Here is a 26576-nt window from a genome sequence, read left to right as displayed (position 1 = left end):
GTTGGGAGTTTGATGTATGCGATGGTGTGTACGAGGCCTGACATTTCACAAGCTGTTGGAGTTGTGAACAGGTATATGCATGATCCTGGAAAAGGACATTGGCAAGCTATGAAATGGATTCTACGGTATCTTCGAAAAACCGTAGATGTTGGTTTAATTTTTGAACAGGATGAAGCACTTGGTCAGTTTGTAGTTGGATATGTTGATTCCGACTTTGCTGGTGATTTAGATAAACGTCGTTCAACTACGGGGTATCTGTTTACTCTTGCGAAAGCCCCAGTGAGTTGGAAGTCTACCTTACAGTCTACAGTAGCTGTGTCTACTACAGAGGCAGAATATATGGCAGTTACAGAAGCTGTTAAGGAGGCTATTTGGCTTAATGGATTGTTGAAAGACTTAGGAGTTGTTCAAAGTCACATAAGTTTATATTGTGACAGTCAGAGCGCTATTCATTTAGCGAAAAATCAAGTCTATCATTCAAGAACCAAGCATATCGACGTAAGATATCACTTTGTGCGGGAAGTCTTTGAAAAAGGAAAAATTCTACTTCAGAAGATTCCGACAGCAGATAATCCCGCAGATATGATGACCAAGGTGGTAACAACAATCAAGTTTAATCATTGTTTGAACTTAATTAACATCCTGAGAATTTGAGCACCTTTAGGTATATGGCGCTCGAGAGCGCATTTGGAGGCACTACAAAAGATAGCTTTATCGAATTTGGGGAGTTGAAGGAAGTGTGTGAAGATGTGATTATCCTAATCAAATCTTCAAGGTGGAGATTGTTAACATTATGATTAATGGCAGACAATTTTAATGGAAAACAATCCAAGTGGTGCAAGTTTAGCACCCTAAAGTTGACTTTGAAAAAGTGGCATGGGATAATTTTTTTTTGGTCCTTGAGATAATGGGCTATTTATTGTTTGGTCCTTAAACCTCAACTATAAATAGGCCTTCTCATTTCTCATTTCAATTTATCCCAACCAATCTTTCTCTCTTAGTTTTCTCTCTTCTCCCATTTGAGAATTCTTAAGGAATTCTATTTGTTTGTAATATTTTCGAGATAGTAAAGTTATCATCTGGTGTTAGTGCCCGAGGACGTAGGTATAATTTACCGAACCTCGTTAAAACTCTTGTGTTCTTTCTTGTCCTATTTTTCTTTCAATATTTGAGGGTATAATAGTAGTATTTAATTGTGCTATTAAATTACTATAGAAGGGATATTCTGACTAAGGAAAGACTTGGTATTTAAGAGATCCATGTGATCCACCTCTCTTCCCTGAGAATTGAACTTTGTGTGATTTTTTAGTACAATAATTTACACGCTTCCGACCCTATTGGAACAACAATGTCAACAAAAATTGTTTAAATAATATAAGAACAAACACATTATAGCAAAAATAAGAAGCATACGTACAATATATAATGTGAAACAATGTGCTTTCTTCTCTCTTTTTTTACTTTGAAAAAAGAAAGTACATGGTTTCACATTATGATTGATTAAAAAAAGGAATTTCCTTCAAAAACAAATTAAGAGTGGAATATACTAATAGCAGCAAGTGAGGATTGACAGAATAATTTGACTTTCAGTTTTGGATTCCATGAATGTAGTTGTGGGAAGCAATCCTTTTCAAGTACTCCTATAATCCTCATAGCGCATTAGCCAATTTGATGGAGTTTCAACTAGGAATGAAACAATGTGAGTATATGTGTAGCAAGGTAGGTTTGTTGGTCATACATACGCATTGCCAAATATGTGAAGAAGACCTTTCCAACCCGTAAGAAATAAAGCAAGTGCTCATTCATGTTGAGGTTCCACTATAGGTAACTACATACTTTGCTACTTTGCCTTTTTCCTATTTCTCTAACTATCACAATAACTCAATCTTAGGGAATTACAACTATGCTTTTCAATGGCTATGCTATATATTTACCCATCGATTTTTTATTTAATCACTCCGACTGATTCCCAAATAAAAATAATAATAATTCCGAAAATATATAAGAAAAACAGAATATTAAACCTTTTTGAAACCCACAACTCTTACATAGTTAGATTCCTCAAGGCTTAGCAATAACATAGAAATAAAAATCTTCTTCTCTCTCCTCCATTCTTAGAAATAGCAGTGAGATTCATACCAGAAGTCCATACAGTAAACCACAAATCAAGAAAATAAATAGAGAAGAACTGCAACAGTGGATTTTGATATTTAATTTCTTTAATTTTTGAGCTCAAATAATGTTTGGGTCCGTTAAACCTTGGGCCAACATAAGGGTTTTTTTTCATTTCTACCCAAAGCTGATTAGCAAAAACTAGTTCAAATCTGTTTTTTTACCAATTGGCGGTTCACCATTGTGCCGCTGTTTTAAACAACAATTCATGACCTATTCAGCTTTTTATCTTATCCGGACTGATTTACCAACCCATCTGGTCCGGTTTCAAAAACCAGGTGGATATTAAAATTGTCCATTATAGAATTTCGTGTGTTGGCATGATGATTAAAATGTTCACCGCTCGAGATGTGGCCTAGGCTTAAGTCACACTTATCGTGTTGCTATTAAGACTTTTATCATTCTCTTATAATTCGCACAAAAAAATTTGTCCATTATAGACTTTTTTACTTCAACAATATAAAAAAATTTTAATAACTTAAATGGTGTGCTCATGAGATTATTTACAAAAATGGTATATTTGCTACAGTGATCTATTGGTGCCACCTAACAAATTGGCGATATTAGACTAAAATGTGATAATCTAAAATATTTAGGGACCTAAAATGTCAATTTTTCATTTTAATTGATTGCTAAAAAAAAACTTTTAGGGTGTCGTCTCATAGTGTAGCGACACCATACTTCAAAAAGGTTAAATTGCTTCATAACCTCTTCTTATTCATTATTTTCTTTTATTCTCCAACACCAAAATTAGAGAGGTATAGTCCAAAAAAAAAATTCTACCAAAAAATATTTTTTTAAAATATTCAATTCCAACTAGAAATAAATCTTATTTATTTTTAATAAAAATATTTTTTTTTCAAATTATTTTATTCTAGTTGGAATAATTTTTCGAAAAATAATTTTGCAAAAAAAATTATTTGAACAAAAAAAAATCCATTTTTCAAAAAGCAAATAAAATTTATATTCAGTTTTAATTTACTTTTTTATAAAAAATACTTTTTGGTAGAATAAATTTTTGGACTAATTGGTAATAAATCTCTTTATTTTTGGTGTTGAAAAAAAAAGAAAATAGTAAATAAAAAGGCGTTATGAAGAAATTTAACCTTTTGAAGTGTGCAGCACCCTAAACGTTTTTTCTTCTCCAATCAATTAAAATGAAAAATTTACATACTAGTTCCCTAAATATTTTAGGTCATCACATTTTAATTTGATTTGCCAATTGGTCAAATAGCACTAGCAGTACACTGTAACAAACATACCATTTTCATAAATAATCTCATGCACATTCGATTAAGCTCTTCTTTTTTTTTTTGTATTATTAAGGTAAAAAAACTTCCATTATACCTTATTGTTCTGATATCAACATTGAGTGGATTGTTTAAACCAAAAAAAAATCAAATATTCTATTTTAACAATCAATTACATTAAATTTTAATTAACAAAATAGTTAACACAATTTTTCTGAAAATATTAAAAAGTACAAAAAAAGATGGAAGTATAATTTATTCTAAAATAAGCATTCTATGTTATCTTTTTAATAATTACATTTCATAAAATTTTTTATTAAAAATTATAATTTAGCCATTTAAAATTAAAAGTTGAGTTATGAAATTCAATAAAGAAATAGTGACAACATATGATATAGAATTAAAACACAATGTAAATTTACCATTAAATCCCCCAAAAAAACAATTACAAATATCATCAATTTGGTATCTTGGGAAAATGTTTGGTACCTATTACTCTGTTAGATATTTCCGTTAAAAAAAATCATGTGGCTTCAAAAGCCAATCAAATGGCAACATTTGGACAACTAAACCTTGTCAATTTAATGACATAATTTCCAAATATTCATAATAAGTAAGATATTTTATGAACGAAAGGTTAATCAAATAATTAACAATTTTATTTTCCTTATCCCTCAGTTTGCAAACGGGTAGTTCATGGTTTTGTGTATTTTAAGTTTGAATTTTACGTGTAAGTCTTTGAATTTCCTTATGTGTAACTATTGTATCAATTCTTAACATGTTTGTAATGTAATGGTTTGGTTTGTGATTACATAGACTGTTCATTTATAATAGTTTGATACTTATGATTACTCGAACTTATATTTATACTTTAATTGTACTGTATTTATTTATTATACTTAAAAATAGGAATTTAGTAAAAAGGAATTTCAAAATGTTTTAAAATTCTCTAAAGACTAAGTGAAAATAAAAAATTTAGGGTTGTAGGTTATAGTTTAATGGCAAATTTAAATATATTTCAAATGTTGAATAGAAATATGGTTTCAACATTAGGTTGGTGTTTCGAGTTTTGGTTTTGTGACTAAAGAAACTAGGTATATTTTGGTTCAATTTGTTAGGAGAATATTTAGGGTTTTGTTTAACACTTATATTAAGGAATTGTATTTGTATTTTGAAATCCCTTTAAAATTATGGTGTACTTTTTTATGTCATATTTGATAGTAAAATTATAATTACACATATACATAAATTATATTTTTTAAAAATACTAATTACAATAAAAATTAATTAATATGATAAAATAGTTCCTAAATGAGCAATAAAAATTAAAATCAAACCATCATATTTATTATTTTAATCTAAAATGTAGTTGATAATACAATTACTAATAAATATAACAAGAAAAATAAACATTATATATAATTTTATCTAATTGTTCTAATACGTATTTGCTTGGTTATTTCCCCTTTAATATTTAATACATGCTCCTTGCCGTTATCTGATTTTGAATCTATATCATTAAAATTATCAATATCTCTTTTTTCCATATACTCATTAAAGTATAGATTATCTCAATTCAACCTACGATTGAAGTTATGAAATATACAACATACTAGTACGATCCAACATTTTTTTAATGCCATACTAAGGCGAGGTTAATATGGGAAATACATTTTAGAACAAAACCATATTTCGAAGCAATGAATGTCCCAAATTGAAGAGTTTGCAAGCTGTCTATGGTGTTTGTATATGGCACTATTCTCTCAAATAGTATCACACCTCATAATAAGGTACAAGAAAACATTTTGTATTCTCTCAAATGGTATCATACCCCATAATATTGACTTTATAATTTGAAGAAAAATTTAGACTAAATTATATATCTTTTTATAATATGTAAATTAAATAAAAAATAATATAAAATTTATAATATATAACATTTATAAATAAGGTTTTATAAATTGTCGAACAACTTTCATAAAATTTCTTATAAATAATATATTTTTTGGTCATAAATTCATAAAGTTATTTTTTATGAACAAGTTTTTTTTTTGAATATAGAGACTAGGCTTTTATTTATTGAGATCATTAAAAATAAAACCCAAAAACAATTAACGTCTGGGCTCAGGTCCATATCAAAAACATAAATAAATAAAAATAAGCTTACCTTTTAACTATAAGAAGGAGCCCGAACATTGAAAAGACAAAAAACAGGAAATTTAATGCAAAAATTAAAATATCTGGAGAAAAAGTAAACCTAATTAATAAACCCAGTCAAATTGAAAAAACAGCCTGGCCAACATTACATCGGTCGTCTTTTCCTGTCAACAGTCACACCGATTCCAAGATAGCTTTTCTAAGATTTTTCAGATATCAACTATCATGACTTCTCATTTCCCCATTTCAAAGCAAATCAGTCCGGTTCTTTTTCCATTTTCCTTCCGAATCTGTTGCGCTGTGGCTCCTCCCTTCCCTCACCAGGTATGATGCTTCGCTTTTCTCTAGTGCTCCTTTCACTAGATTATTTGCTTGAACATTCTCTGATCTAGGAATAAACTGGAAAATAACATCTTGAAGACTGGCACTTTTGCTTTGAATCTCGAATGATCGCTCCAAGAACAGATTTGTCTACTTCTTGCGATTTACATTTCTTAATAACTGTTTTCGAGTCTCCCTTTATTATTATTGAAGATAGACCCATTGATGTTACTAACTTGATGGCCTCTAACCCTGTATGAGCTTCTTCTATGAATAAGGAGGAGATATTTTCATGGAGAGTCATGTTTGAAGCTTTAAACACCCCCATCTGGTCTCGAACCACTACCCCTGAGGCTAATCGAAAATTCTCCCATCGAAGGCTACATCAAACAGTACCATTGATCTCGATGTCTCCCCTGCTTGGCTATGGGTATTTTCGGTAATAGAAGCAAGTTTCTTATCTCTGATCCTTTCCAGTTCAGCCAAATAGCTTCTGATTTTCTAAACTAGATCCTGAACTGAAATGGATTTCCTTTCATGAACAAACTTGTTCCTTGAGCTCCATATGAGCCACAAGGCACAACAAAAGATCCTGCACTGTTCCTTGGTACCTCTTGCAAAAAACCAGGTAAGCCGTTCACCGATATTTTGATCCATATGGGTATACCCCAAGAGAGATTAAGACTTACCATATTTCTCTGACTGCAGGACACTGTCTAAAGACATGATAACTATCTTCTTCTCCAACACCACAGCGAGGGCAAATGGTGTTGTTTGCCAGTCTCTTATAACTTAGATTGACCATTGTAGGGATGAAATTCCAGTAGATCCGCCATACTGTTATTGTAATTTTTTATGGTAGCTGTATATCCCATAGTTTTCTAAAGAAATCTTTAGTTTCGGTCTGTAATAAATAACTATTAGGATCCATGCTAGCAAATTGTAATGGTTTATAGGCACTTCGTACTTAGAAAACTCCGGAAGGTTCTTCTTTCCACACTTGGAAATCTTCATGATCCACTTCTGCCAGAGGGATCTGCAAAATCTTTTGGGCAGTTTCCGTTTGAAAGGTACTGCTAACTCCCTTTTCCATTTTCTAGTTGAGCTATCAATGAGATCCAAGACTAATTGCAAATCACTATTTTCTACTCTATTTTGCCAACCAACTGCAGCACTCCCTGGAATCCAGCAATCGTTCCATATAGAAATCTCAGTACCTTTGCCTACTCTCCAGCAAAGCCCATCTTAAAGGAGGCCCTTTGCTGCCCAGATGCTCTTCCAGGTAAATGAAGGTAAGCTTCACAGCTGTGTATTTAGAAAATTTGAATGTGGGAAATATTTGGCTTTAAGAACTCTGGCTAATAAAGAATTTGGAAAACTAAATAGACGTCAACTCTGCTTGGCTAATAACGAAATATTAAATTGGCAAAAATTTTAAAACCCCAAACCACCGTTATCTTTTAAAAAACACATTTTTTTTCCAAGAACACCAATGAAATTCCCTTCTTACCACGTCCCTTTTGCCACCAAAATTTAGCAATAATACCTTCCATTTCATCACATAATGACTTTGGTAACAAAAAACTGGATATCACATATGTAGGAATAGCTTGTAAAATAGCCTTAATAATTACTTTTTTGCCACCTTGAGACAGAAATCTAATACTCCAGTTATCAATACGCTGTTTAAGTTGATCTTTCAAAACTTGAAAAACTCTATTTTTCTTCTTCCTACTAAGCTCGGCAGTCCTAAATACCGCTCCAGATCAGTTGAACTTCTAACACCAAGCTAATTAACCACCAATTGTCTATCTCCCTCCAACGCATTTCAACTAAAAAAGACAGTCGATTTATCAAAATACACACACTGACCCGTTCCTTTTTTGTAGTCCCGTAGAATCTCCTTGATTACCCGAACCCCCTTCCTGTTGCTTACCCAAACAAAATGCAGTCATCTGCAAAAAGTAAGTGGGACAACTATGGGCCATTTCTACTAACCTTAATTCCTTTTAAGGTCCCATCTCTTGTCGCTAACCTCATCAGACATAATAGACCCTCTCTACAAACTAGGAATAAGAACAGGCTCAGTGGATCCCCTTGACGAAGAAGTCCCTTAGTTGGATAAAAATTTCTCCATTAATTCCGTTCACCACAGCCGAATAGGAAACAGTGGACATAAATAAATTTATTATTTTAATCATATATTGTATGGACATATAAATAAGCTATGTCTAAAGGCGATTCTAGGGGGACTGGCATGATTTTTTTAGACTCTAAATTTTTTTAAAATTTTAAATTAGTAAAGATAAAATTGCACTCCCCTTAAAACTATAAAAATTTAGTTTAATCTTTTAAAAATTATAAAGATATAGATTATAAAAAATTAAATTTTCATTCGTCCCCTTAAAAAATTGATCTGACTTTGCCCTTGACTATGTCTATTCTTCTTGGCATTATAAATAAATATATTATAAAATTTTTATAACATAAAATTTTTTGCCACAACTTTAAAAATTTTTAAGATTTAAATAATATAAATTTTTTTAGTATTTTAAATATAAGAAATTTTTAGCCATAACCATCCCAAACACTCGAATGTGTTCATGCATATAATGGTAATTTTTATAACTTGCATAAAATTATTTTTTAAAAATTAGATTTGGGTGTAACTACTTCTAATTCTCACCCTCTTTCTAAGAACTAAAAAGTATAATTATATTGATTATCTAAACATGTCATTTTAGTAGTTACAATCAAATCCAAACATTAACTAAATTTCCAAATTTTTGAAAAAATTAAAATTTTAATTATTTTTTGGAAATGGAAATTTCTAATATTTCCCTATTTTTAAGAGCTTGTTTGTTTTCTATTTAATATTTTACTTTTTTTTAATTTATGTTTTTATTGGATTTTTAGTCTTTCTTTAGATATTTTGATAAATTGTTAATTTAAATTATTATTAAAATTAAAACGTGTTACTTTGTCATTTATCAAAATTTTGTCAAAAACATATTTTCTTTTGCATAACTTTTCGTACTTTTTTACCAAAATATGAAAAAAAAAAGGTTATCGCTCTTTTTTTTTTGAAGAAATTTACAATCTCTTTTAATATTTATGTAGTTTACTTTTTTTTGTAAATTTTAATAATTTTTTGGAATTTTTTATATATATATTTTTTATTTTCGAGGATTATTTTGAAATTTATTTGTAGCATTTTAAAAATTTTGGAAAATTTTAATTTCTTTTCATTTTCAATCAATATTTTAATTTTTAAACATATTTTTGTAAATTTATATGTTTTTATTTTTTATATTCTGAGTTATTGTTTATTGAAATTTTAGATTGATTTTATTTTATTTTTTTTGTTTTTAAAGATTTTAAAATTTGATTTCAAATATTGTATAATTTTTAAAAAAAAATTCAAAGAATGACAATTAGACACAAGTCATGTATTAGAAAAAATAGTTAATGTGATCCTTGATCGTTTTTATTTGCATTTGTTTGAATAATTTTATTTTAGGTTTTAATTATATCTGTTCTTTTTGACATAATATTTATAACTACTCATAACCCCTCTCTAATACAAAAATAAAAGTATAATGCGCTTCAGCACACTTGAATTCATTTCCTCCTACATTAACAATAATATAAATACAATTAAATTAAGATTCAATTATTTTTATTTATACCTTTTAGAAATAAGAAAACACCAAGAAAAACATTATATATTGGTCCAAATAACAACTTATATTTTAATCTATTTTGTACTTCAAGCTAATGATTTAGTAGTAAGCAACTAGAATATTATCTATTTTAGACATATTGCATTAGGCTTTCTTTATATATTTAATTTTTCGAAAATCGATAAAGTTTTGATTAAATTAAAAATCGAATCAAATTTTAAGCTAGCAATTTTCATTTGCATGTGTAGTTGTTACACAATTTGGGTGATTTTCCATAATCCATATCAATAATTGGAGATGGTAGGATGAATGTCTAAGGAATTGAAGGTCCAATTTTATTGATATGAGCTATCAAGAAATTTAGGCTCATAATTGCATTTCTCCTCCCGAAACTTTCAAGTTGGATCACCAAAATCATTAGTATTCAATTGGTAACGGATGATTTGAAGTTAGAGATAAGGGGCAACGGCCTTATCCCAACCCTACCTCTCAATCTGACTCACATCTCATTACTTCCCTATTTATACGCCTCAAAACCACTTTTCTTATAGCCACAAAAAAAATTAGCACAAACAGAAATAAAACAAGACATGAAAATGACACTTTCCTTTTCCCTTTTCTTTGAGTTTTTGCATTACATTCTGTTGTTTTAATTTTGATTTTCTTCTCAAAAGCATGGATGATATTCATAGATGGATTTATTAGTAATGGTAATGACGTGGATGACACGTTAGTATTTAATGATATAATTTGGGCTACGTCAGATTTTAGTGTGAATATCGATACAATGGTCAAAATGTTACAAATTGATAACATTGTTAATAAACTTCAGTTTGCATTGCCTCTGGACTAATGATTCTGTCCTTTTTTGAGCCCCGGTGTGCTGCTCTTTCAAGCCAAAAGGAGATATTCTACGAGTAGCCACCCTTGAACCTTAAGACAATTTTCTCGAAAAAGATCCAAAAGTAATTTAGACGTTTTGATGCTATTACTTAGGCTATTACTATTCATTTTTTATTGTCAACTTCTAGGTTCTCAAGTAGGTTTAAATCCTACTTGGAGAGCTTCTCTTAACATTATTACTTGGCAAAAGAATAAAAAGGAAATTGATTCGTAACACGAATTGCCGGATGTGATACGATAGATAAAAATATAACAAATTAAAGTTCGTGACGAAAATGTAATTTAAATAATACATAAATAATTATTTTTATAATTAATCTTTTTTTTTTTACATAAAATTTTAAAAATAATAAAATTTAACTTGATAAATTTAATAACTAACATTTGAGTGGGAATCAAACTTCAAAATTCTAAAAATATAAACTCTAAATATAAATAAATTAGAATATAAAAAGTTAAATTAATAATTTACCCCTAATATAACAACTAATAACTTGACCAAAATAAAATGGAAATGTCTTTAACAAAAGACAAATGACTTTCAACGGAGCGTGTGGACCACTTCTCACACGTTTTGTGCGTGCGAGATCCGTCCAACAGTACACGAGTATAAAAAACCGCGGAGGTATAAGACATTGCTTCCTCACGTGCCTAAAAAGAAAACAGAGGCAACCAAAACAATTTCTTTCTTCAAAATATCGCCACTTGGTGTCTCTGATATTATAGTTTTTAATATATCTTTCATCACAAGTATCCACAAATTTATTTTTAGAAGATATTTCGACATTCAAAAATACTAGAGTTTCGTTATATTTTTTTGAATGGTTTAGGTATATCATAATCTGATATATTTTTCATAATCCTATGACTTTTTAAATTTTAAAATTTAAGTCTAACTATTAACACTGTTAAAATTATTTGTTAACTTCAGGTTCATTACAATGTTATTTTGTAGTTACATTATTACCAAGTGAATTTTTTTTTATTTCAAAATGTTATGTCAACTAATTTAGCAAAAAAAAATAGTATTAATAAATTGACCTGAATTTTGAAATCTGAACAAGTAGAGGACTTAAATTCTTAGAAATAAAAGTACAAGGCTCAATTTGTGAAAAATATAGAGACTTATTGCATATTTTAACCTTGTTGAATCATATATGCAGAATCTGTCGAAACCAATTTTTTGAGATCGACTTTGGTTTTTTTTTTTTTTTAAATGTAAATGGGAGTCGCCAACAATTATTTTTTATGAAGTGTGATCAGGTCACCTCAAAATTTGATTGTTTTAATAAAATGTTTGATTTAATAAAACAATGATTTTTGGTATACAAAATCCAAAAAATAGGTTCGGGAGTCAGTTACGCGCGAGGAAGGGTTAGCACCCTCGTTACGCCCAAAATTGGTACCTAATTAATTACTTGATGTCTTTAGTGTCAAGAAACTAAAAATTTGAAAAGAGTTTAAAACACGACCTCGCTTTGCATAATATTATTTTTAATAAAAACGTATGTCAAAAGGGCCTTTATTCTCGAGGTAACAAAAGGTCACATCCTATAAATTAGGACACGATATCTTGAATCCTCGAAAATAAGCTCGCTTTTTATTTTATTATTTAAATAAGTATTATGTATTTTAATTTTAAAATGATATTCGGTCATCTAGGTTCAACGAGAAAGTCGAAACCCCGTAAGTTAGGGCACGGCTTCTGAAATCTCTAACTATGGAACATTGCCTTATTTAAGAAATTTCTTTTTTTGAATAATAACAAGTGTAATATTTAAAACGATAAAGTAACTTAAAATAAATGAAAAATACATGATTGAAAAGACCCGACTTGAAAATGCCCAAAAATAATAAAAGGAATAATAAAATAACACAAAAAAATAAAATAAAATAAATAATTACAATATAACAATATGTACAAGTATGAAAAGTATGAATCTTAAAATAAAAAGTAAGGCAGTAATAATAAATAGATAAATAAATAAAGAAATATAAAAAAATCCATGAAAATGCTTAAATTAAATAAATAACGGACTTCATTGAATTTAAACGAAACTAGGGGTATAAATTATAAATAATAAAAAATAAGCTAATAAGGATTAAAATGTAATATGCTAAAAATAATAGGGACTAAAAAAGAAAATATCCCTAAACAAAGGACTAAGGCGCAACGCGCTAAAAAAGAATAGGGGTTGAATGGGAAAATATCCCAGACTTCCTTATGCGCACCGTTCTCTAAGGGACGAAAATGAAATAAAATCAAAATTTCGTGGTAAAAATTAAAAGAGAAAAAGAAATAGGACTGGATTGAAATGCCACTAAAAAGTTGAAGGAACGAAAGCATAAATTTCCCTTCCGGGCGAAAACACACGGATCTTAGGGGATGGATCGGGTAGGGCCGTGGGTTGCGTCAAATGATGCTGTTTTGGGGGTGCTTAAGGTTTGGGTGAAATGGCGTCATTTCACTATGGCTATTTAAGTTTTTAAAATTTTGAAAAAATCATTTCAGCCCTTAAAATAAAATAAAAATCCGAAAATCCCCTTTCTTTTTTCTCTGAAGCAGACTCTAAGACCGGTCATTGGTCCAGCGAGCCTTCGCGACAGCCATCGGTCGCCGACGATGGACTCTGCCATCCCCAATGGCCGAAAAACACCAAAAGACCCCCTTTGAAGCTCGTCACTCGTAGAACGCCAATTCAAGACCAAAATCCCCAAAAACTCGACTAAACTCGGCGTAGAAATAAAGAAATGTTTCGTTTCCTCTTCTTTTCTGGTATGGCCTTTAGACGAATCCCGAGGGATTCGGTGGCCTTCTAAGTCAATGGCGACCACTCTCAATGGTGCAGCGAAACGTAAAAAAAAACTTTATATATATTTTATTTCAAAATGAAAAATAAATACCTTGTTTTAGATTTTGTTCTTCTTTTTTTATTTCTTTAAAAAATAAATAACAAATAAAAAAAATGAAGCAAATCACCTTTGAAGTTTTTGTTTTTTGTTTTTTGATTACTCTAGTGTGTGTGTGTAAAAAAAAATACATGGTAGCTGTTATAGCCTTTTTTATAGCCAAATTACAAAACTGTCTATTACTACTCTTTTGTATTTTCTTTGTTGTTTCTACTGCTTTGCATGTTTGCGCTTGCATCAGGCCTTGTTCTTTTTCTTGCAGGTGACAGTGGCAGAGGAGTGGTTGATGGTGGTGGTGGCAGAGGGGTGTCAAACGGCATGTATGCCGATGTAGAGAAGTGACGCAAAGGTTTTAATTTTTTTAGGCTTTTGGGCCATTTGGCCCATTAGGGTATTAATTTTTTTTTTTGGCTTTGTAATTTAGTAATAGGTTTTGCTTATTTTTATGTTTAGCTATTTTTTTTATTTGGGCTGATTGGTTTGGTTTGTTTGGGCTCAAACAGAATTAGGCTCCTACAGCTGCCCCACTTTGCTCGTTGATGTGTAACGAGAATGGAGCAAAGACTTTAAGAAGGGTCAATTTTGTCTAGTCTTGCCAAATCTCGACTTCCTTGGTGCTTATTTTTTCCAACTGGCTTCATCCTATCCCACCGCAACTTCAAGGGTATAGGAGTTGTAGTTTCAATCTACTCCGCTGTAACTTTAGAGAGGTAAGATTTATAGCTTGTAGCTTTAGTCTATTCCACTCCAACTTCAAGCAAATAATATTCGCATCTTCAATCTGCTTCACTACAACTTTAGGAAGATAAGATTTGTAACTTGTAGCTTTAATCTGTTCTACTATAACTTTAGGAAAATAAGATTCGCTATCTTCAATTTGCTCCACTGCAACTTCAAGGAGATAAGATTTGTAACTTGTAGCTTTAATCTGTCCCACTACAACTTTAGGGAAATAAGATTCGCTATCTTCAATCTGCTCCACTACAACTTCAGGGAGATAAGATTTGTAACTTGTAGCTTTAATCTATTCCACTATAACTTTAGGGAAAAAAGATTCGCATCTTCAATCTACTTCACTGCAACTTCAGGGAGATAAGATTTGTGGTTTTAATCTGCTCCGCTGTAACTTCAGAGAGATAAGATTCACCACGATGACTTCAATCTGTCCCACTGCAACTTCAGGGGTATAGGATTTGTGATTTCACTGATCTGTTACACTATTCTCTGGGGAACGTGTCCTGTAAAATCCATTTCATGGGCCTATATTTATGTCAAGTGATTAGGATGTTATGATTAGAATGAATCAAATGCTCCTAACTATGTATGAATGATATTTGCATGAATGGAGAATGTCATTTTTCGAGAGTGATCCCCTTTTAATGCTTAGGTTGATATTGCTCATTGTTCATCAAGGTTCTATCACTGATGTATTACCTTGCCTTCTTGTTCAGCTGGTATCTTTGACAAAAAATCCTGAGGAAATAATCACAATTTAAACTATTTGTTCTCAAACCTTTCCAACTCTTAGATTTGATTAGTTCTAACTAGTGGTCCTGTTTCAGGTCCTTATATTATTTAGAAAACTTTCAGAGCAATATGCAAGAAATCCTTTTATTTGAATATTATTAGTCCATTAATCGTTATTTCAATGAAAAATGCTTGAAAAAGATTGTAACAATAGACAAGGTTTAAATTTATAGCGAGTAAAGCTCGAAATGAATAGATTAATCAAAATAGCACACGTTGCTAAAATACAAAATGAATAAGATAAAACTAGGTGCCCTAGATATCGTAGCATGAGCTTCTCCGCACTATCGTAGCATGTGTTTAGGAGATCCAGAGTATTTCATTGATGGCCCAAGATGTAACATTCTTTCTTTTGAAAAGACCCTACCATCAAATTTTCAATCTTCAATTGAAATTTGAGCTGCCCTTTTTCGGGTTTTCAACTCAAAACCCATTTGGTCTTAGGGTGCCCTTTGCGGGTTTTTATCTTGGCCTCTCATTTTTTCTTTTTTTTTTCTAATTTTTTTAGATAAAGTATTTCTTGATAGAATCCGAATTCACAAGATTAGGCAAGTTTTTTGTCATTTATCTCGGTCAAAATCAGAGTTCCTCCAGAAAAGGCCTTCTCTATCATATAAGTCCCTCCCAGTTTGACATCCACTTTCCTTTAAAGTCTTTTTGTATGAGAAGGATCTTTTTCAATACCAGGTCTCCCTCATGGAATTCTATTAGGCGAACATTTTTTTCATAAGCTCGCATCGTTTGTTTTTGGTACATCTGACCATGACAAATAGCCCTTAGCCTTTTTTCTTCGATTAAGTTCAACTGATCATATCGAGATTGGATCCATTCTGCTTCATCTAACTTTAGTTCTGACAAAACTCAAAGGGAAAAAATCTCAACTTCAATGGGTAAAACCGCCTCCATTTCATAAACCAAAGAGAAAGGTGTTGCCCCGATAGAGGTTCTAACATACGTTCGATAGTCATAGAGGACAAATGGTAACTTCTCATGCCAATCTTAATATTCTTTTTGGCTGCCTCCACCGCACCATTTATTTTTGGGCGATAAGGTAACGAGTTGTGGTGTTTAATCTTGAATTGACTACAGACCTCCCCTATCATGCTGTTGTTCAAATTCAATGCATTGCAAATATAATCTTTTCTGACATCCTATACCGATATATGATCTCTTTCTTCAAGAATTTACTGACTGTCGACTTTGTGACTTTGGCATATGAAGTGTCCTCTGCCCACTTGGTAAAATAATCAGTGACTACAAAGATAAATTGATGCCCATTAGAAGCTTTTGGCAAAATCGGCCTTATGACATTCATGCCCCCTATAGAGGAAGACCATGGAGAAGTCATAACATGAAGAGGTGAAAGAGGCACATGAATTTTGTCTCAATAAATTTGGCACTTATAGCATCTCTTGGCATAATTGATACAATCCCCTTTTAAAGTATTCTGCAGACACCCTCATGGACTTATTCCAAGATTTTTTTAGCCTCAATAGTGTCAACATATCTTAGTAGCACCTGACCATTTCTTTTTTTATATAAGATCTCCCCATCTAAGACATAGTCAATGGCCAGTCTTCTCTGCGTCTTTTTATCATTTTTAGTTGCCTGGTCAAGGTATTTACGATTCTTCACATATTGCAGTATATTTTGGTACCAAGGGTGATCATCCTTTTCTTCTTCTTCAATGTTGTAACAATGAGTCGGAGAATCATAAATACTCATCTAGATAGGTTTTACATACTATTGTTTGTTTACTTTGATCATGGAAGCTAAAATAGCCAAGGTATCAGCCATCTGGTTTTCATCTCATGGAAGATAGGAGAAGGTGATGTCATTAAACTACTCGATTAACTCAAGAACCAGCCTTCGATAATTGATAAATTTGGGGTCTCTGATCTTCCATTCACCTTTGAGTTGATAGATCACTAATGCAGAATCCTCATATACTTCTAGTACTTTGATCTTGTGTTCTATGGCTGCACGGATACCCATGATGCATGATTCGTATTCTACCATATTATTCGTATAATCAAAATCTAATTTACGAGTAAAGGGATAATGATCTCCGTTTGGGGATACCAGGACTGCCCCGATTCCGTTACCCACAGCGTTTGAAGCTCCATCAAAATTTAGTTTCCAAGGATGTTCTTCTTGAGCGCTTTCTTCAGTAGTCGCAACATACATTAGATATTTGTTTAGGAAATCGAAATTTAAAGGTTCGTAATCTTCTAAAGCTCTACTAGCTAGAAAATCTACTATTGCACTCCCTTTTACTGCCTTCTAATTTACATAGACTATATCAAATTCAGAAAGTAAAATTTGCCATCGAGCCATCCTTCCATTCAAAGCAGTCGACTCCATCATGTATTTTAGAGGGTCCATTTTTTAGATAAGCCAAGTTGTGTGGTATAACATGTACTGTCTCAGTTTTCGGGTTATCCAAATCAAGGCGCAACACAACTTCTCGATTGGTGAATATCTTGTCTCACATTCAGTGAATTTCTTACTGAGATAGTATATTGCTCTTTTCTTTTCTTCCTGACTCATCATGTTTACCAAACACCATCCCATGAAATTCCCAGATACTGCCAAGTACAGTATCAACAGCTTATCTCGGCTAGGGGGCATCAGTATTTGGGCATTGGACAGGTAATGTTTAATATTGTCGAAAGTCTTCTGGCACTCATCATCCTAAACGCTTAGATTGTGTTTCTTAAGGAGACGAAATATGAGGTCGCATTTCTCAGTTAATTGTGAAATGAATCAGCCGATGTAATTTAGTCTTCCTAGGAAACCTTAAACTTCTTTTGAGTACGCGATGGAGACAGCTCCTGTATAGCCTTAACTTTATCTAGGTTGATCTCGATCCTCTTTTCACTAACCACAAATCCTAGCAATTTTCTTGATCTATCCATAAGGTACATTTTTATAGATTGAGCTTTAACTAGAATTTTCTCAATCTCAAGAACAATTTCTTTAAGACTTGTACATGCTCATTTTCTGTTCGGGACATTGCAATCATATCGTCGACATAAACATTGATTTCTTTGTGCATCATTTCATAAAACAAAGTTACCATGGCTTTTTGATATGTCGCTCCCGTATTTTTTAATCCAAATGGCATAACTTTATAGCAAAATGTTCCCTACAAGGTTACAAATGTTATCTTTTCCATATCTTCAAAATGCATCTTAATCTGGTTGTATTTGGAGAAACCATCCATGAATAAGAACAGTGAGTAACTTGTCATATTGTCCATTAAGGTGTTAATGTGAGGCAATGGGAAATTGTCTTTTAGGCTAGCTTTGTTTAAATCCTTATAATCTACACACATTCGTACCTTTCCATCTTTTTTAGGGACGGAGACAATATTGGCCACCTATTTTGAGTATTTAACCACTTGTAAGAAATCAGCATCGAATTACTTCTTGACCTCTTTTTTTTTCAGCAAGACGTCGGGCCTCATCCTTCGGAGCTTCTGTTAAACTTGCTTGCACTCTTCTTTTATGGGGAGTTGGTATACCACGATATCAGTACTTAGCCCATACATATCTTGATATGACCATGAGAAAACATCTTTGAATTCTTAGAGTAACTTAATAAGTTCTCGCTTTGTCTCTACGGTGATGCAAGCTCCGATCTTTTCCTCTTTCTCTTCTCCTAAGCTCACAATTTTTATTGACTCTTTGTAAGGTAATATTTGTTTCTTATCTTTTTCTACCATCCTTAACAAATCAGAAGATAGGTTACAATTTCGATCATTTTAAAAGTCCAACTCAAAAGGAGACCCTGAGTTAGTGGCAGCGTCGCTCATATCATTGATATCTGGATACCTATTATAGGAACGAAGAAAGACCCAAAGAACAAATTAATATAAGAATAATTATTTATGTCGTATGAGTATGAATGAAATGGAAGAAAGAAAAGAATATTTGCCAAAATGAGATACAAAGATGCATTTTTTATTGAAATAAAAATATTGGACATATGCTTTTTTCACAAAAGAATTCTTATTACTCCCAGGCTTAAAGTAATAAACGTGTTTTGAACATTACTCTAAATTAGTTTTAAAGATTACAATGATCTTTTCCATAGTCCAATTGTTTAAAATGCTTCCGGGGATAAGTTTTCCCCAACTCTTTCTTCGAATATAGCGTTGATGCTCAATTTTTCCAATATTTCTTTCGTAGCTTCCTTTCTTGACATATTTCGTACAGGGTAAATAGTTCTTCCTAACACAAATGTTCTGAATATATGGGGAAAAGTTATTGGTTCCCACTTGACCTCTCTCCTACTCAGTCGCGCTCTTCTCATTTCTTGCTTCTTCTCCAACTCTTTCTTTTTTTGCCTCACATCTAGTTTGTATCCTAAACCAAAGCGATCTTGTTTGTTCGTCAGAATTGATGCCTCGACCCTTCCTTTTAGGTATTTTTCGAGTCCTTTCCTAGGTAAGGCTCCTTTCCCAACTGTTAGCTGTAGGCCCATCCTAGTAGTTTTGGATATTTTGGCACTGGGATTTTGTTCCCTTCAATAATGAAGGTTGCATTCACAAATTCAAACGATCGAAAGGATATTCTATTGCCTCATCATCCGCTCCTATGTATGGTGAGTTACTGGTTAGGATGCAATAATATTTTCTTCTACGTTTATCATCACCAGTCAACCCTCTATCAACAACTTTAGCTTTTGGTGTAGTGATGATGGCACTGCTTCAGTTAAGTGAATCCAAGGCCTCCCTAACAAGTAGTTATAAGAGAGCTTGATATCCATCACCAAGAAGCCTACCTCATATGTGTTCGGACCAATTAAAAGAGGTATCTCAATCCTTCCCATCACCCTCCTTTTTGTACCATCGAATGCTCTCACTATGTTTTGGTACATCTTCATGTGAGAGCTATCCACTGGTAATCTGTTCAGTGTGGATAGAAGTAAGACATTCAGCGCAGATCTATTGTCAATGAACACCTCTGGCAATGTATATCATTTTTAGCGGGTAGTGATATGTAGGGCATTCATGGATCCCATGCCCCCCGGAGGTATTTCATCATAATTGAAAAAGATAAAGTTGTCGGCACTTATATTGTTAACTAGGTAGTCTAGCTTGTTCACAGAGATATCATTAGCAACATAAGTTTCATTCAGAAGATCAAAGTTAATACTGATATGCGAGCTAGTTGTTTATTCTACAACACTATACTCGTTGTACTTTAAGAATTTCAAGAATTCCTTAGCCTCGTTCTTAGTTACTGGCTTGTTAACTGGTGATTTAAGCCTAGTCGTCTTTTCCTTCTTATGCTCAAATGCTTGTGTTTTTCCTTTAATGGGCTCAGTTTTTGCACTTGCAGGGTCATAGCGCCTCCCACCGCTCATGTAGAAACTGATATTCTGGTCCTCATCTGCAGTGCCAATCGAGTTCTCGTCTATTGGGATCATCATGTTGCAGTTCCAATTTCACAGAACCCTTTTGCTATCCTTATAAGGAAAAGTCACGGGTTTCTGAATTATGACTCTCGGAGCAGCTTGTATTCCCATTTCATTATTTCTGGGCCGTAAAATAATCATTACCAGGTGATTGACCTTGTAGACCTTCTCCGTTGACCCTTCATTTGAAGCACAGATGTCTCCTCCTGTTAAATCCTTAACATCTTCATAAAATTCAATTTTTTTGTTATCCATCAGATTTTGTACTAGAGCACTAAACTCAATGCACTCTAGGATTTCATGGCCCTCTTTAGCGTAGAACTCACAGTAATTTATTGCTCTTTTGTATCTCTCCTATAAATCTTGCATGATTAATCCTCCATCTATTATTTTTTGCCAGACGTATTTTAGCAAAGATTTTACCTCCGCAACATCGATTTTGGTCCTCTTTCCTCCATTCTTAATTATCACATTTACCCATTGGTCTAAATGATTGGGTAACGTATTTTCTGCCACATTAGGTCCCAATGGATCATCGAACCTTACGATCCCTATCTTAATGAACCTTTCAATTAACTTTTTAAATGGAGTGCAGTTCTTAATTAAATGTCTCGTTATTCGAGTGTGGTATTCGTATTGAGCATTCGTATCATACCATTTTGGGAACGGAGATTGCATGGGTTTCAAGTGAAATATGGATACCACATGCATATCGAAAAACTCTGATACAACTCTCTATATGTCATCAGGATGGGTGTGAACTAAAGTTTTTCTGTGTTTGATCTTATGTTAGATTCTTACCTTAAATGGCCTTGATGACTAGTTGTCACGATCCTTGGTTGGCCTACAATGACCGGTTTTGAGTAGCTCTTATTGTACACACTTATGGTGTTCAATTCACTTTCCTTCTTCCTTGGGGCTGAGCTTTTGGCATTTTCACCTGAATCTATTTTCCCACCCCTTACTGCATTTTTAATCATCTCATTGGACATTACTATATCTGAGAAGCTCTTGGTAGCGCTTCCCGACATATGGTTAATGAACGGGGCTTTCAAAGTATTCATGAAAAGCATTGTCGTTTCTTTCTCCAGAAGAGGGGATTGGACTTATGTTGCCACCTCTCTTCATCTTTGAGCATACTGCCTAAAGCCCTCACTTTGCTTCTTTTCCATATTTTGCAGTGTAATTTTGTCGGGTGTTATATTGGTCACATAACTATATTGTTTCGTGAAAGCCTGTGCCAAATCTTTCCATGCGCTGATTTTGGTACGGCTTAGCTGGGTGTACCACTTGGCGGCCGACCCGATCAAACTATCTTAGAAGTAGTGGATTAACAGTTGGTCGTTATTGACGTATTCTATTATTTTTCGGCAGAACATTATGATATGGGCTTCAGGACAACTAGTCCTATTGTACTTTTCAAATCCTGGAGTCTTAAATTTCAGTGAGAGTACTAGATCTGAGACTAAACTTAAATCCTTAGCATTAACCCCACAATGGTAATCAGTATTCTCCATAGCTCTGAATTTCTCTTCCAACCACTTGCATCGTTCTTCTAGTTGTTTCAGTAGTTCTACTCTTGCTCTATCCATTTCTGTCATGTTGACCAAATTTAGAACCACAGGGTTGGTCAGATTATCGCTAGGATTGGAACCTGAACCTGTTGGGTAGTTTACAGGTACTGAGGTGCCGGCTTGATATTGTTGAGGTCTTATGGTAACGAGCACTCTTCGTGGATATGTTTCTGGTTGGGCTTAGAAATTTACTGGGGTGAAGTCTGGTGGATATGTAGAGTCTTTATTATCATCCCCCACAGTACTTTTCCCTTTTTCGGTCCCTCCAGCCAACAACTGAGTCAAGTAGCTTAATATGCTTCGTTGGGATTCTTGTATTTGATTCCTCATGTCTTGCTGTACTTTAGCTAATTGCTCTTGCAGCTGTGTTTGTAGTTGATCTTGCATGTCTTTTTGAATTTATTCTAATCTCTCTAATCTTTGATCCATTGCTTTGGTTTTGCAGCGGGTACCGTAACGACGTTCAGTTAGTAGGTTCTTGTTAGTTTTTAGGGTAACTGTCATAATTTTGATTAATTATGGTCTTTTTACGAAATTTAATGCATATGATGAAATGTAATACTGATAAATGAAATGAATAAAAAAAAGAATTGATTCTGGTTCAATTCTATCAGAATAACTTTACTAAAAAAATAAATCTTTTTACATAAAATAGATATATTACATATACGACTTAACCCTAATACTCAAAGCCTTGACTTTCCTAAGGAGTCAAGCTAATTCTCGGTCTCGATCTGATTCTAATTCGTATTTTAAGTTCAGCATGTCGAGTTGAACTGCTATGGTTTACAGATGGTCGGCTACTTCCCATTCTTGAGTCACAGCTTCCCCCATTATGTGATTATCTTTATCCCTAATTTAACCTTGAGAGTGTTGGAGTTACTATTTCCAGTGTTCATTATTCATTTCAAGAAGCTAAACTTGAAGTTCACAATTTTGCAATACGGTCTCGAGCTCTTCTATCTTTCTCTTTAGCGCTTCAATCTTATTCAGGCTTACTTTCAACTCAATTGCGGAGTTGCGACTACAATACTGATTAAGTAATCTTTCTAATTTTGCTACCCAGGCTTTTAATCCAATCTTTTCATTTTGGCTTTCTGACAAACTCCTTTCTAGAGCATCTTTTCGGACCCTAGCATCTTAGAATTTCTTTTCCCACTGATCCACTCTAATCTTTTCCTCTTTGATCTCTTGTCATCATTGCTCTGATGTTTTACCTAACCCGGTAGTCCTTATTGACAAGCACAGCTTCTTATAATCTAATTTTAGACTGTCCAAGTCTTCTTCAGCCTTATTCTTTCCTTTTCTTATCTTCTCAGCCTCTAACTTTTGGATGTCAACATCTAATCCTAGTTGCATCTTTTCTTCTTCCAACTATTCTATCTTTTTTCCTAATTCTAAACTTCTCTTTTCAAAGTCTTGCTTTATGATCTCTAGCTCAGACGGAATCACTTGTAAGTGTTCTTCCATTGGCCGAATGTTTTATTGGGTTGATACATGGACATTGTCATTTACTCTTTTGCCCCACCACCAATTATATTCGGGGGTTATCATTGGATTTGCGGCAAATCTTTTCATTCTGTGGGTTTGGTTCCAAAAGTTTGATATTTCACGAACCTTTTTCTTGTAGTTATCACCTTTGTACGCAAACTCGCACTGAGCCAACCCTTGAGCTTTTGGTATGAACCGCCTCGATCTATACTACCTAACATAAGTAGAAGAGCATATCCAATAGCTCTCCATATCCCAAGTAGAGGGACTCAGTCGAAATCTCCAGATCGGTACAAAATTTCATCAGGGATCACCCAAGGGCTCTTCATTCAACGTTTTCGTCTTGGAGACTCAAGAGAATTTCTATCCATTTCTCCTCTGAAATGTCATTTTCCTTGGCGTAGCTACGAATTCTTTCAGTGGAGAGTAGTTCTCAGAGAATGCTCGATAAGAAATATTTTCTACTTTCTAAAAGTGGTTGTGAAACCAAATTAACAAGAGTTGTGCACACCCGATAAATCTTCCTTCGCCCGCTCTTCGGCATGCACTCAAAGATCTGAAGGTTCCAGCCTAGATTACCTGGACGGGCATGACCCTTTTTGTCAAGCCAGTCAAATAAATCTGAACTGCCTCATCTATGTGCCCTAGTTCTTTGGGGGAAGATTATTAACACTTAGATACTCAATGCGAAGACATCGACCCTTTTCTTCGTGTTTGGATGTGCCAAAATCAAATCTCACAAACCTTTTCCAAGGGATACATTTACTATCTCCTTTTTACTGGATTCGGGCTGCGACCCATTGCTCATTCATCCCCGTGATGCTCATTAGCTTCTTTAAGAAATTCGGGACATTGGCGGCTCTAGAATAAGCTTTTCGACTTGAATCCTCGGGCAACGAAGCAAAGTTATGTACTCCTCCATAGTAAACACCAAATTTACTTTTTTAAAAGTAAAACAGCTATAAGCGGGATTCCAATATTAAGCTAAAGCTCGAAACAAGTGCTTATCCACTTTGGCATCGAATAAATAGGGTATATCACTATAGTTACAGTAGAATAACTGTTTAGTTTCACCATCCCATTAGTCTCATATTTCTTTCAACTCTTGGAGATTGTTCTGAGTCACACTGATGCAAGTGAAATCCCATAATTTTGACACGTTCCCCTCCGTTAGACTATCACCCTTCTCTAGTTGCATTTTCTCGGACCATATTCGGACAGCGGCATTATCTTCCACTTTATTAAGAAATCCATTTTCCATGGTAAGCTCTCTATTTAGTAACTGAACATGAATCAACACATTTTTTTATGATGAAAATTCCATGCAATCACAGTCAAAACAAAACAAAACAAGTCAGTACATTTCATACCAAGCTAGAATTCAAAGCAAACAAGAAATAATAAATAGAATACCTATTCGAGTGACCACGTGTGGTCTTACCTAAGGTGGGCTTTTAGGGCTGATTATATGCGTTCGGTTCTAAAGAATAGGTACCTGAACCAGCAGATTCCTCGATCCTCACCCATTATAGGCTCATATTGACCGAGTTCAGTTCAGGGGAATATATTTCCTTATGGCTATACGGAGATTAAAATCTCACGAAGACATAGGTACAGATGTATCGCAAAAGCGATTCACTATCCTATACGGAGATGAAAACCTCACAAATGAATAGTTTCTCACTCCCACTTAAGAAGGGTAAAATCGAGCGATTATACAATGCAACATGCGATAAACAAACAAAAGAAACTTTCAAACCAATAAAACAAATGTACTAGATCGCTATACAACCCGAGATATCAAAACATTAAGGATGAAAATGCAACAAAAGGGGTCATAAATTTAAACCAAATTATTAGTTTCCGACAAAAAAGATCAAAAGTAATCAACTCGCAACTTGACTCTTTTTTTTTCCCAGCGGAGTCGCCAAGCTATCGAAACTTTTTTTTTATATCGACTTTGTTTTTAAAAAAAAATGAAAATAGAAGTCCCCACCAATATTTTTTTATGAAGTGTGATAGAGTCACCTCATAATTCGATTGTTTTAATAAAATGTTTTATTTAATAAAACAATGATTTTTGGTATACAAAATCTAGAAAATAGGTTCGGAAGTCGGTTACGCACGATGAAGGGTTAGCACCCTCGTTACGCCCAAAATTGGTACCTAATTAATTATTTGATGTCTTTAGTGTTGAGAAATCGAAAATTTGAAAAGAGTTTAAGACGCGACCTCGCTTTGCATAATATTATTTTTAATCAAAACGTATGTCAAAAGGGCATTTATTCTCGAGGTAACAAAAGGTCACTTCCCGTAAGTTAGGACATTGTATCTTGAATCCTCGAAAATAAGCTCGCTTTTTATTTTATTATTTAAATAAATCTCATGTATTTTAATTTTAAAAGGATATTCGATCATCTAGGTTCAATGAGAAAGTCAAAACCCTATAAGTTAGAGCATGACTTCTCGAATCCCCAAATACGGAACATTACCTTATTTAAAAAGTTTCTTTTTTTGAATAATAACAAGTGTAATATTTAAAATGATGTGTATTTAAAATGATAAAGTAACTTAAAATAAATGAAAAATACATGATTGAAAAGACACGACTTGAAAATGCCCAAAAATAATAAAAGGAATAATAATATAAAAATAAAATTAAACCATAATGACAATATAATAATATGTACAAATATGAACAGAATGAATCTTAAAATAAAAAGCAAGGCAATGATAATAAATAGATAAATAAATATAAAAAAATCCATGAAAAGGCTGAAATTAAATAAATAAGGGATTTAATTGAAATTTAATCGAAACTAGGGGTATAAATTGCAAATAATAAAAAATAAGCTAATAAGGATTAAAATGTAATGCACTAAAAATAATAGGGACTGAAAAGGAAAATATCCCTAAACAAAGGACTAAGGTGCAACGCGCTAAAAAAGAACAGGGGCTGAATGGGAAAATATCCCAGACTTCTTTATGCACACCGCTCTCTAAGGGACAGAAATGAAATAAAATCAAAATTTTGTGGTAAAAATTAAAAGAGAAAAGGAAATAGGACTGGATTGAAATGCCACTTTAAAGTGGAAGGACCGAAAACATAAAAATCCCCTCTAGGCGAAAACACGCGGATCCTAGGTGATGGATCAGGTCGGGCC

The 26576-nt window shown here is 33.1% G+C and overlaps 1 long non-coding RNA gene across 1 annotated transcript; it reads left to right on the top strand.

The window, feature by feature from the left end:
• Positions 1-5525: 5525 nt before the first annotated feature.
• LOC107896397 (uncharacterized) lies at positions 5526-10706 on the top strand. The gene is made up of 3 exons (XR_001683743.2): positions 5526-6528; positions 6609-6970; positions 7073-10706. It is a non-coding gene; the product is annotated as an uncharacterized lncRNA (long non-coding RNA).
• The last annotated feature ends 15870 nt before the right edge of the window (positions 10707-26576 follow it).

The sequence above is a fragment of the Gossypium hirsutum genome, chromosome A10 (assembly GCF_007990345.1).
Source record: "Gossypium hirsutum isolate 1008001.06 chromosome A10, Gossypium_hirsutum_v2.1, whole genome shotgun sequence".
Lineage (NCBI taxonomy): Eukaryota > Viridiplantae > Streptophyta > Magnoliopsida > Malvales > Malvaceae > Gossypium > Gossypium hirsutum.
The sequence above is the reverse complement of the archived record's forward strand: the minus strand, read 5'-3'. Positions and strand labels throughout refer to the sequence as shown.